Raw genomic sequence first — 14237 nt, forward strand, 5'->3', positions numbered from 1 at the left:
ACACACACACATCTACACACACACAAACACGACAGTGTAAAAGTTCATGGTGAGTGTGAGTAAGCTGCAACATATATCCAGTGAGGAATTTCAAAAACGATACAGTCAAAGATGTAATTAGGCAATTATAAAATAGAAAGGAGAGTGGAACACATTTAGAAAGAGTCAAGAATGACAAGGGTAAGGTCAGTGTTCCACTGGTACTTTCTTGATGTCAGAAGAAAATAAAGAAGACTGCTAGCATGCTGGGTGGATCTGTGCTGGTGACCTAATGGGAGGATATGGACAATAATCATATATGATGGGAATTTGTACATAGATTGAAATCTGCATCAGATAGAGAGAACTTTAAAGATGATAAAATTACACATTCACTAATTAAGAAGAGTTGTATGTGTGCATATATGTATATATACATATTTACATATACATATATAATGTTTATTTTTTGTATAAAGAACACTAACTTAATTAGCATATTAAATTTAATTTGGAGGGCTCAACAAATTGTCATCTTGTAAAATTAAACATGGGATGCTGTCTTTAGAGAAAGCTGGAAATAAGATTGAGCTGGAAATAAAGGGGGCAGAATTCATTATTGCTAATAATTCATTATTGTTGTTTGTTTGTAATTGTTCTTTTGTTTGTCTGTTTTCCAAGTAGGCCAATGAAATCAGGAGGATGTGACTTGTAAGTGAATTGGATTTAAATGAGGCAGAGCTATGCAAAATCATTAATTTCATTGTCTCCTTCAGAGTCATTGGAGTTCAGTGGCAAGACATGTCAAGATGACTGGTGATTGCCCCAGATGCATTGGGAAACCTTGACCTCTAAAATCTTTCCCAGGTTCCAGCTTGTCTAAGGCAAAATTCATTCAATAGTTAAAGGCTAGGTAGTAATTTGTGCAGTACTGTGAAATATTTTGAGCTCTTACCTGACTCTTCTACTTTATAATTTTTCAGTAAATAAAACTAGATTGAATAACCATATAGCCATATTATCCAAATCTGTTACTTTCCATTTGGCAGAAAATCTTGGCTTTCCATCACCTCTGTGAATTTAGCTACCCTGTTGTTCATTATATTAATTGTATGCAAAGTTTCTGTTTCTAATTTAATCCAATTTTTGTTTTCATTGTGTTGGTCTTTTTGTAATTAAAGAAACAACTTGAAATTTTCTACATCCTCCATATTCTCTACTAGCCACTCTCATACCAGTTTCTCCCTCAGCCTTATCCCATTTGTGTCTCGCTATAGATCTACTCTTCCCTTCCATTGAAATCACTCAAATGACTACTCCATTGTTAACAAAATTGCTTCCATTTTAAAGATGTTTGCTTTCTCACCATTTCCATCTTCTGTCATTTACTTAGAGCTGACACAGTATTTCATATGACAATGGTCCTGACTACACTCTCCAATACTAGTTATAATTACTCATACCCTAAACTCACTAATTGTAATGAGGCACTTGGAATATTCCTTGTTTCCAATTGCTACTCCCAGTTTGTTCCTCTATCATAATACTCATGAACCTTTCTTCTTTTGAAATTCATCCAATCCATATTACTCACTGAATAGAAACTCTAGTAGTTGTTATATAGAGATAATAGTTAACAATAGTTATGAAGTAGGCTGCGGTCCCTTTAAGAATCTATATTTCCTATTGATCTGTGATCCCTTTCAGATTCTCAGCCTCTCCTGGATGAGGCATATCCTCCCCAGACAAGTTATTTTTCCAGGATGCCAGGGCCTTTGATTCAATTACAAATCCTGGTCAAAAAGCATCCCTTTGAATTCCAATAGAAGATCTGGGCTGTCCCAGCCCCAACTGGTTCTGATCTGCTCAGGCTGTCCCAGCCCCCACCAAGACACTCAATATAATAAGCTTCCATCAACAAAGGTCTTTTGCAGATGGACCTTGGTAGCTCCCTTTACTGCCAGGACCTTCTGCCCACTGAGAACTGCATTCTCAGTGCAAAACTCCATTTTCCATAGATCTGCCACTATAGAAGTCAGTCTCTTGGTAAACTGATTTCTATCTAACAATAAACTTTCATTTTGCAACTAATATTTTGGAAATGAGTAAATTCTTTTATTACTAAAACCTGTGGCCGATTTAAAAGGGATTCTTAACAAGATTCTTAGCAACTCTCTTATAGCCACTAACCTCTAGACCACCAGGAATGTAGACCACTCAAACAGCATCAGTTGCACACACATATACACACACACACATACACACATACACACACACACACACACACACACACACACACACACATACACACACATAACAGTATAGATTGCTAAGGGACTGATTGCATTCTGAATCACAGTCTTTTTTTCATCCTCAATTTCTGTCATTACACAAAGGGACTTCAACATATATATTTATAATCATCCATGCTCTTTAACTTTTTAATTCCCTAATTTGCTGATTTCCTGCTGATTTCCATGATCTAGTCCTGCAGTACATTTCAGTGATAGCCAGAGATATTCATATACATGGTCTTACTATCTCTTATAAGTGTTCTATCTTCCACAAATAAGCAAGATATAAATGGGATAAATTAGGGAAAATCTTAGATGGAAGCCACTGGCATTAAGGAGGATTAGGAATGAAGTCTTATAGAAAATGGGATTTTATTTGGTATCTTTTTATGGGTCAGAACTCTTGTACTTAAAACAAGAATTCTTAAAAGGTGCCATCAGTGGGAATGCTAAGACAATGGTTATTGAGTTTAGCATGGTGATTAATAGTTCTCTAAATTCAGTATGATTGATTTAATCTTACAACAAATAATGGTTAATGTAGTTATGTAATGATTGGTTTTTACTCAGTGTAGAGCATATAAGCTGGGACAAACTCAGCCAGGGTCTGAGTCAGATTCATTCCACTGTCCACTTTGTGGTGGCTGGAGAATGAAGCACAAACTCTCAGAATCAGAGAGATTCACTTTATCTCAAACCACTGTGGTGGCTGGTCTCCTGCACTTCTCCCACTGAGACCATGGCAGGTCTGAAAGGCTCTCCAGAAAGCTGCCCAGCCCCAGGCAAGGAGACAATAAAGAATTTGGACTTTAACACCTGGCTATTCTTGTGGTGATTACTCCTGAAAGAAGGCTGCTCCAAAAACCTCCAGAAAACCAACCAAGAACACTACAGTATCTGAAGGAAGATAATGAATCCAGAAGATAAATGAAGAAAAAGAGAATTACTGGCACAAAGATCAGTAAAAATGCATGAAATTGAGAGAAGTATCCTATGAAATTATTAGAAAAGATAACAATGTAGAATATAAGGAAGAAAATAAAGTCTAAGAGGACTGGACTGATTTAAAGGGGTCATATTGAAAGGCTTTTAAAGGAAATTTTATTTTTGGTCTTAGAGGCAATAGAGAGCCACTTGAATTTATGGAGGAAGGTGACTTGGTAGAACCTACACTTTAGGAAGATCAATTATTATTTTACAGATAGAAAAATAAAGTTCAAAAAGATACCTGATTCAATTAAGGTCATATAGATATAAATAGCGTAACCATGAAACCTTTGAATCCTCATCCTTTGAAAACAGTAGCAGAATTTAAGTTAAGAAGGTCCTGAGGACTTAAAGTCTTCCAGTGATGGGGGAGCTCACTACCTCTTGACACAGTCCATTGTTTGGTTAGACTTTCCTGATATCAAGCCTACATATGTTTCTTCAGAATTTTCACATATTTGGAGTGGGTGCGCTGTGCATTCCCACTATAACTGAGAATAAACATTCTGACTTATGAGTCCAAACAAAAGTAATCTAATATTTTTCCTCAGGTGACACTCCTTTGACTAATTGACAATCAGAACATAATTCAGTGACTCTGAAAGTAGCATATAACATTGTATATGTTTATATCTCATGTTTGTTATTTAGGCACCTATGCTCAAAGGGGACGAAAAAAATTTGGAGTCCCTAAATAAATTTGTGAAGTCATTTCTATATGTTCATAACTTCCTTAATTCATTTGGAGAGGGACCGAAGAAGTTGGAGGGAGGGGATCAAATTCCAAACAACAGACTGAAAAGGCGTGCACACGCACACACACACATACACACACACACACACACACACACACACACACACACACACACACGTGTGTGTGTGTGTATGTATATATATATATATATATATATATATATATATATATATATATACAGAGAGAGAGACAGACAGACAGACAGACAGACAGACTTTAACTTCTTCCAAAATCTAGTGAATGAATGAGTTTTTTGGGCTAATTGTACAGTTGATTACCCTTTGGCACAGCCTTTTCCCCAATTCATTACATATACCAAGGGACTGATTGAGATATCTTGGTTTTATATAAGACCTAAATGAAACCATTGGACCTTTCCAAAAGAACATTTTTTTTTCTTAATTAGGAATAAATGCTCAGAACTCAATGTTAAGCTTTAAGTTTCTTAAATAAAGCAATAGCTCTTGAGTTAAAATGTCTTAAATTTCAATGATCTATAAATTACCAATTGTGATAACACTTCCAAGGAGAATTAACATATATAAATGCTGAGCTTATATCTTTTGTAACTAACTGAGCCTTATCTGAAAATTGCTGCTGACTCATATATATAAGTTCATTTAAAGTATTTGTTTGCCTCAGTTTCCTCATCTTTAAGTTTGAGAAAGAAATGAAAAGCCATTCAATACAGCATCCTTGCCAAGAAAAACCCAAATTATATCATGAATAGTTTAATATGCCTGAAATGACTGAACAACATATTTTGAGTGTGTATATGGCCTCTTACATTAGAATTTAAACTCCTTGAAGGCTGAGATTATTATTATTACTGTTCATCATTATTTATATCCTTAGCACAGTGCTTAGTACATAGTAAATACTTTTTAAAATTTACTTTAAAAAAAGGATTTTATTTTTCCCAGTTACATTTGATTTTTTTCACATTTGTTTTTAAATTTTTAAGTTCCAGATTCTCTCCCTTCTTCCCCTTCCCCACCCTCCATTAAGAAGACAGATACATGTGACATTATGCAAAACATTTCTATAAAAAGTCATTTTGTGAAAAAAAAAAACAAATAGATTGCCTTCCCACCAAAACAAATAAAGAAAGAAATAAAGAAAATAAATAAAAAAAATAAAAGAAAAAAGAGTATATTTCAATTTTTATTAAGATGCAATTCTTTCTTTGGATATGGATAACATATTGCATGATAAGTCCTTCAGAGTAGTTTGTTTTGGATAAGTTTTTTTTTTTTAATTAAAGCTTTTTATTTTTAAAACATAAGTATAGATAGTTTTAAAAATTTCACCCTTGAAAAACCTTTGTTCTATTTTTTTCCTTCCTCCCCCCTTCCCCTAGAGACAAGGCAAGTAATCCAATGTATGATAAACATGTACAATTCTTCTATACATATTTCCACTATTATTGTACTGCATGAGAACAATCATATCCAAAAGAAAAAAAAAAATGAAAAAGGAAGCACAATGGAAGAAAACGACAACAAAAAAGTTGTAATTCATACTCAGTCCCCAAAGTTCTCTCTGTGGGTGCAAATGGCTTTTTTCAGAAGATCAATTGTATTGCTGAGAATAACAAAGTCATTCACAAGTGATTGTCCCATAACATTACTATTACTTTGTATACAGTACATTTTACTTTGCCTGAGTTCATGAAAGACTTGCTAAGCTTTTTCTGAGAGCATCCTGCTCATCACTTCTCATATAACAACCATACTCCTTCATAATTACAGAATATAATTTATTCAGCCATTCCCCAACTGATGGACATTTCCTCTATTTCCAATTTTCTGTCAAGAAGAAAGCTGATATGTTTTTGTACATAAAGATTTTCTTTTCTTTAAAAAAAAAATCTTTTGGAATTCATGCCTAGTAATGGTATTGTTAAGTCAAAGGATATGTGTGATTTTATAGCCCTTTGGGTATACTTCATATCTTTTTTATCATTTATCAAATTTAATATATATGTGTATGTTCACACACACATACACACACATACACACACATACACACAGATATATAGATATAGATATAGATAGATAGATAGATAGATAGATAGATAGATATAGATATAGATATAGATATAGATATATCAGTTGCCTACACATCTGACTGATGAAACTTTCTTCAGAAATACTTTCATACTTTCTTCAAAGATGACTGAGAGAAGACATGGTTTTCTTTGACCTTCTCTGATCTTCTTTCAAACTAATATCAGATTAAACCCTCTGAATCTGGTTTTAGAGTGACAGAAACCACAAATATTTGGAGTACAACACATTTACAGAAGAAGATACTTTGGAAGAACTTTAGAACAGGTCTGTTTCAATTGCTCAGGGTGATAGTGTGCTTAGCACACACAGAAGGGAAACCTTTTGTGAGAATCTTAGGCTATGCTGTTCTGGTTGCAAGGTGATGGTTAGCAGATTTACTCTAAAACACCAAAGGTGAATACAAAAAGCAAATTGAAAGCCACTAAGCCTGAAAGAATAGGGGACCTGGCCGAATTTACATAGCACCAGAAGTCAGAATCATCAGCCTGGGGAAAACTAAAGTAGCTGTCACCCCTTTGCGTTAAAAGCAGAACTCAATGGTTAAAAAAAAAAATGAGCAAAAAAGTAAAAAGAACTCTGACCATAGACACCTTTTTTTTTTATTTTGGAGAGAGAGAACAGAACTCAAATCCTAAGGTTCCTAAAGGCAAATCAATGCCAGATGAAGCCCCAAAGGGACAGATGAGCTGGTCCCCATTTCACAAGGCTTTCTTGGAAGATCTCAAAAAGGATCTTAAAAGAGAGTTAGAAGAAAAATGGGGAAAGGAAATGAGATCTTTACAAGTGGGTATGGAAAATAAAAAAAAAATAGAAATTATCTGAAAAAATTTCTTAAAAAATAGATTTCATGAATTGAGAAAAACATAATTCCTTACAAAATAGATATGAAAAAGATATCAATTCATTGAAAAAAGAATTTGTGAAAGGGAAAAATGCAATGAACTAAATAATTGAATTGGCCAAATACAAAAGGAGCTAAAAAAGATAACTCAAGAAAATAATACACTAAAAATTAGAATTGAACAAATGGAAGTGAATGACTCAATAAGATTTCAAGAATCAGTCAAACAAAACCAAAAAGTTGAAAATAAATAAATAAACAAATAAACAAACAAACAAACAAACAAAAAATAAATAAATAAATAAATAAAGACAGAAGAAAATATGAAATACCTCCTAGGCAAACAACTCACCTGGAAAATAGATTTAGGAGAGACAAATTAAGGATTATTGGACTTCCTGAAAGCTATGATGAAAAGAGTCTAGATTATCTTTCAGGAAATCATAAAGGAAAACTGCCCTGATATCCTAAAATCAGAAGGTAAAATAGCCATTGAAAGAATTCACTGATCACCTGAAAGAGACCCCAATATGAAACCTCCTGGGAATATCATAGCTAAATTTCAAAACTAATGGGTCAAGAAAAATATATTGCAAGCAACCAGAAAGAAACAATTCAAATATCGAGGAGCCACAATTGGGATTACCCAGATCCTAGAAGGTTCCATTTTAAAGGATAGAAGGATCTGGAAGCTGATGTTTCAAAAGTAAAAAGTACTTAGATTGCAGCCAAGATTAAGCTATCCACAATAAACTGGGAAAACATTTTACAATATAGAGAGAATTGACTCAATTTTTTAAGAAATCAAGCCATTCTCCAATTGACAAATGGTTAAAGGATATGAACAGATGAATATTTCCTCAGATGAAGAAATTGAAACTGTATGTAGTCACACGAAAAGGTGCTTCAAATCACTATTGATCAGAGAAATGCAAATTAAGACTACTCTTTTGTAAGGGTCCTTTAAATGGGTGGCCACAGCTCAACAGGAGATTGAATGGTCCAGAAGTAATTTCTGTGGATATAGGACTGCCCTGTGGGTGGGATCCTGGCCATATTGAGAAAGCTTTGTAATGGGTGTCGGCTCTCTCGCTGGTTGTCTGTGTGTGACTTCACAGGCCCTTTATAAACCCACTGCATACAGCAATTGCTCTCTTTAACCTGGCTCCCTAGCCTGGGGTAGCTGAGCCAAGCTGATGGATAGCTGAAAGAGATAAGGATTTTGGTAGTGAACACGTGGGTCTTCAGTCCAGGTATTTACTAAGGAGTTAACAAGTCAGGGCAGTAAGTGAGGGCATTATGTGAGTAGGTATAATAAAGGCTTTTAAGATTACACATGGCTGTTCTTGAGTGTGCTACTGGTTATTAAACTATAGATTTAAGAAATAGTGGCCAGAGACCTTTGAAGGCCTCAGAGGAGATGAGCTGGGTAGAGTTGACACTGCAAAGGTCAGTGGTCAAAGGTACTCTGTTGGTCCTAGGACAGATTGGTAATAGTAACTGCCAGGAGGGCATGTTACACTCTTTAATATAAATAAACAAACAAACAAACAAACAAACAAACAAACAAACAAACAAACAAATAAATAAATAAATAAATAAATAAATAAATAAATAAATAAATAAATAAATAAATAAATAAATAAATAAATAAATAGATAAGTAGATACATAAATAAATAAATAAATAAATAAACAAACAAACAAACAAATAAATAAATGAATGAATGAATGAATAAATAAATAAATAAATAAATGAATGAATGAATGAATGAATGGATGAATAAATAAATAAATAAATAAATAAATAAATAAACAGATAAATAAATAAATAAAACAAAAAAGAAAAAAAAAGTTGTTTTAAAATTCTGTTTCCAATTACTATTGCTAAGTGTTTTAACCAACATTTATTCTATTATTGCTCTCTTTTCACTCTGACCCTTCTCAAAAGTCTTTTACTACTGGCTACCCCTTCACTTAATATATGCTCCTTTCTATCACACTTCCCCTTTCTTATATCCCTTTTTCCTTAACTTTCATGGATGTTAAGATATTTTTTGTGTACCCAGATTGAGTGTGTGTGTTATTTCTTCTTTGAACAAATTCTGATGGCATTAAGTTTCACACTCTCCCTCCCCTCCCCCTGTTCTCCTTGATGTAAAAGTTTTTTTTTTTCTTTTTTCTTTTTTCTGGCAAATAATTTATGACATTTTCCCTCTCTTTTTTTGTAATATTTTCTTCTTGACCAGGGAGTTCTGGAATTTGACTATAATATACCTGGTAGTTTTCATTTGAGTGATCAATGGATTCTTTCAATTTTTATTTTACCCTCTAGTTCTAGAATATCAGGGAAGTTTTCCCTGACAATTTCTTGAGAGATGGTGTCTAAGTTTATTTTTTTTTGATGTTGGCTTTCAGATAATCCAAAACTTTTAAAAATATATCTTTCCTGGATCCATTTTCCAGATTTGTTGTTTTTGCAATAATATATTTCATATTTTTTCTATTATTTCATTATTTTGGTTTAGTCTTCTTAGTTCTTGATTTCTCATAAAGTTATTAATTTCCATTTGCTCAATTCTGATTTTTAAAGAATTATTTTCTTCAGTGAGTTTTATATCAACTTTTCCATTTGGTTTGGGGTTAAGTGATCTCAGGATCACACAGCTAAAAAGTGTTAAGTGTCTGAGGCCAGATTTGAAGTCAGATTATCCTGATTTCAGGAGTGGTGCTCTATCCACTGCATCACCTAACTGCCCCCTTGTTACCCTTTTGCACCACTTTCAGTTCTCCTAATTTTTCTTTTATTTCTCTTAATTGATTTTCCAAATTCTGTCTTGAGCTCTTTCATGGACTGAGACCAATTTTTTTTTGATACTTATAAATAAGTATAGATAGAGCAGCTACTCTATATCTCCACTAGCATGGAGAGGAAAGGAAACAAAATAAGAGAATCTTGGTCTAAGACTCTTAGTGATAGAATCTAACAAAAGAGCATGCTGAGATTCTATTTACCAAAAGTGGGTCAGGAGCTGGAGACAGATAAGTTGATGAGTCATTCAGAACAGTACACCAGTCTTGCATAGTGTCATGAAAACATTTATACTACATGGGAGTCAGATGGCACTTGACCAGAAAAGTTAGTCTGGACAGTTAATCAGCCTTTCTAGAACACATAGGTCTTTTCTCTAATGGGCAGAGTACTAAGACATGGGAAAATATAATGCCCTTTCCTTGCCAGCTGTAGGCTGATGGACTGGAGTTTCCTCTTTTCTTTCTAAATCCTAGATCACTGGGATAAGGTAGGGCTGTCATACCTACTGTACTCAACCCCAAGATAAGCCCCAATCCTAAGGAGTGAGGATGCTCAATTCAAGTAGGATGAAATTCTATAATTCTACAGGCAAAACTGCATGATGTTATTCAGTGAAGACAATGGCTATAGCAGCTGGCTGAGTAGTAGGGGCTGAGATCCTTAGGGATTTCAAAAAAGGAGCTATTGCTGCTGCTGCTGCTGGGAGGTGGGGAGGATGCCAGATTTACCAGAGGTTCTCTACGAAGGGATCAAACTCTTTGACATTCTTGTCCTACACAGCCAGTTTTTCTGGGAGCGAGTCCAGGTCTTCAGCCAAATATTGGGCCCCAATGTTGATGAAGAAGCTGCTCAGCTGTGGGGGATTCTGAAAGTCCCAGGAGAAAATCCCTAAAACTATGGGCATAATGTCATTTTTTGAGAAAGCTGGCTTAAAGTCAACCATGACAAAGTCATTATGCATATTTGCATTGCTGCTGCTAGTGTTGGACACATCAAAGTGTAAGTTTCCTTGGAGAGGAGATTCAGTGTCAGGTGAGACAGGAGGATTTATTATGAGATCATTATCCTCTGGCTCATAGTTCTTGGGAGCAAATATGGCAAAGGGGATATTCAAATTGGTCATTGGTACTTGATCCACTGAGTAGCTGAATAGTGCCCCCACTTTCCCGAGCCAAAATGGCTTCTAGGACATAATGAAAGGGAACCCCAGTCTTTACTGTTGTTAGGTACAGTTCTGGTGGCTATGTAATTGGTGCCATCGGATAGGGTACAGGTTGCCATCTTGTCCTAGTCAGCCTGACTGCCATAAGAGGTTAACTAGGAACAAGGGGCATCCCACCTTCTTTCCCTGAAACCATTAGTAGGAATGGAGGGGAGGATGAGAAAGAGGTGGAACACATTCCTGAGAGTCCTCCACAGACAGGAATACTAGCCTGGCATCCTCATGATCTGTCCTGTAGTTATAGAGGTGCATGAGAGAGGAATCCACAAAATGATCAATGACAATCTCTATGATAGTTAGGATCCTCTCAAACTCAGTGGTAGACAAGAAGTCCAAGTTAATTCTGTAGGCACAGGATAGTGTGATAGTGCCCACTGGGGTGCCCACCGAGCCAACTCTTAAGTGTGTGCAAACCTTTTCCTAAGCCATTAAACTGAATTTCTCCAAAGTGTATCCTGTAGAGTTTGCCCTATTTCCTGGAAAATCAGTAAACTAATGTCACTCTAGTGATAGCAAGTAGGGACTTTAGCAGTAATGATAGCCTGTTGTACACTGTTATGGGCCAGAACTCTGTACTTAAAACAAGGATTCTTACAAGGTGTTAAGTCAGTGAAATTGATGAAATAATTAATAAACAAAGTTATCTCTTTTAGCATGATGATTAATAGTTCTCTAAGTTCAGTATGATTGATTTAATCTTACAACAAATAATATGATTGATTTGTACTAAGTGTAGAGCATATAAGCTGAGACAAACACAGTCAGGGTCAGAGCCAGATTCACTCACTTTATCTCACACCACCATGGTGGCAGGATCTACTCCTTCATTTCTCCACTGAGACAAAGGCCTGATTGAGCCAGAGACAGACTCAAAAAAAAGAGATTCAGAGACAGATTCATTCCATCGCCCACCTTTGTGGTGACTGGAGGCTGAAGCACAAGCCCTCAGACTCAGAGAGATTCATTCCATCTTCATCAGCCTTGTGTTGGCTGGCCTGTTCTCCTGCTCCCCCCATTGAAATCAAGATTTCTGAAGGCCTCTAAGAAAGCTAGCCCAGGCCCCAGATTAGGAAACTAGAGGGTGAAGGAGATGAAAAAGAATTTGGACTTTAATACCTGGCTATTCTTGTGGTGATTCCTCTGACTTAAAAGAAAGCTGCTACAAGACCTCCAGAAAATCAATGCAAACATTATAGTACACAGCATAGAAAATTTTAATTTCTTTGTTGCAGTTTTCATTAATTTCAGAACACTAAATTTCTATCTACATAGAATCTCCTGAAGTCTTAAGTGAGATTTTTATGCACATCAACCTCCCCACTGTGGTCAGCTGCCCTGTCAGTATTTTCTTGAATTCATGTTTGACCTCTGGGATATCCTTGATGGCCAAATTGAACCAATCAGAGAAGATGAAGAGTGAATACAAATCTTGTCTCCCAGATGTGCCTGGACTATCAATTGGACTGTCTTCAGGGAAAAAAAAAATGATGAGATTGTCCAGGTACTTCCTCTCTTGGGGGCTGAGATCAGTGTCAATTGCAAATACAAATCTATGGGGCTTGGGATTCCCTTTTGGGACAGGAATGTGTCCTCAGGCTTCCAGCTAAGTTCCACTACTGAGCACTTGGAACCTCCTGCTAGGTAGGCCACAGGATTTTTTCCTGTTTCAATCCAGGACCTGCTACCCATATTCCTTCTACCTTAGCATTGCCATCTCTTACTCTACTTTGGAGTCAGAGTTTGTCATGTCATGGGCTGCTGTAACTCCAGCCTCCTGGTCTCCTGGCTGCAAGTGCTTTATTGTTGCTGCTTGTTTTCACCCCTCTGAGACCAATTCTTACTTTTTCTTGGAGGCTTTGGATGTAGCAACTTTGACTTTGTTATCTTCTTCTGGCTGTGTGTTTTGATTTTTCTTGTCATCATAGTAACTTTCTATGATCCTTTTTCCCCTGTTGTCTGCTCATTTCCCCAACCTATTTGTCATCTTATCCTTTATTAAAGTAGGGCTTTGTTTCCAGGGTAGAGGATTCACAGTCCCAAACTTCAGGAGGTTTGTGCAGCTGTTTTCAGAGATCCTTCTAGGGACCTAACCACAATCCCTCTTTTCTGTCATGGAACTGTGAGGAGGGTCTCCACTCCACTGTAGCTGTAGAATTTAGTGTGCTGAATCAACAGAGTCCTTCCTCAGTACTAAGAAAGAGACTTCCATTAGCTGAGGCCTCAGGAAATTGCCAGTGCCACCACTGCCCATGCCCACTTGGTATGCTGATTTCCCAAATTTCTCTCACCCTATTGACAAACCTTTCTAGGTGACCTTCAAAGTCATCTTTGCTGTCTCTGGCTAAGAGGTTTAGAAACTGCCTGTGCTGACACTGATTCAAAGATGCCCAGCCCATTCCTGCTTTGCTGTCTCTGGTGCTGGTGCTGGAGCCAAACTAGGGTTGCCCTGGGGTTGCCTGTGCTGGACAGCATGCTAGACTCCCATCCTGCTGCCACAGACCTTTCCTGCTGACCTTCTAAGCTATCTTCAGTTGAAATTTTTCCAGTCCATCTTTTTGTGTGTTATGATTCTCTAAAATTTGTTTAGAGTCATTATTTAAAGGAATTTGGAGTGATTTATGGGAAAGGTCAGTGAATTCCTGACTTTGCCATAGTATGTCCTCCCATAGTAAACACTTGATAAATATTTATTGACCAAATAACTGAAAGAATAAATAAGTCAGCATTTGGTTTTCAAGTAAGAGGTCCAGGAAGTGACTGAAACAAAAATACTTATGGAGTGGATAATACTTAATCATTCAGTGGTATCTTCTACCTCTTGAATGACACAATGCCTTTTTTGGAGCAGAAAAGATCATAAGATCATGGACAACTATTACTTTGTGATCACTAATTTAGAGCTGAAAATGTGCTCAGGAACCATTTAGTCTAGCCCTCCCCTTATATTTTCAGTGACAAAATGAGTCACAGAGGGGCTAAGTGGCTTGCCCAGGATTCTACAGGTAGTAAATGTCAGTGTCAAAATTCAAAATAGCAACCTCTAACTACAAATCCAGTGCTCTTTTTAAAATTACATGACATTATTTTATACTGTGAACATGGACTAGTTGGAAAAATTCTGGCAGTGTTTCCTTAACAACACATAGAACAATTTTGCATAACTTTACAAAGGGCAGGTAGGGACCCAGTCACAGCCTGGCATGATTTATCTCTACAAAGAGAGTGGCAGAAAATAAAAGAACTTGATTCCTAGCACAGAATAGCAGAAACTCAG

The 14237-nt window shown here is 36.2% G+C and overlaps 1 pseudogene; it reads right to left on the minus strand.

The window, feature by feature from the left end:
- Window positions 1–10465: 10465 nt before the first annotated feature.
- On the minus strand, window positions 10466–12494 carry LOC141547310 (autophagy-related protein 13-like; annotated as a pseudogene).
- Window positions 12495–14237: the final 1743 nt, after the last annotated feature.

The sequence above is a fragment of the Sminthopsis crassicaudata genome, chromosome 6 (genome assembly GCF_048593235.1).
Source record: "Sminthopsis crassicaudata isolate SCR6 chromosome 6, ASM4859323v1, whole genome shotgun sequence".
In the NCBI taxonomy this organism is placed as follows: Eukaryota; Metazoa; Chordata; class Mammalia; order Dasyuromorphia; family Dasyuridae; genus Sminthopsis; species Sminthopsis crassicaudata.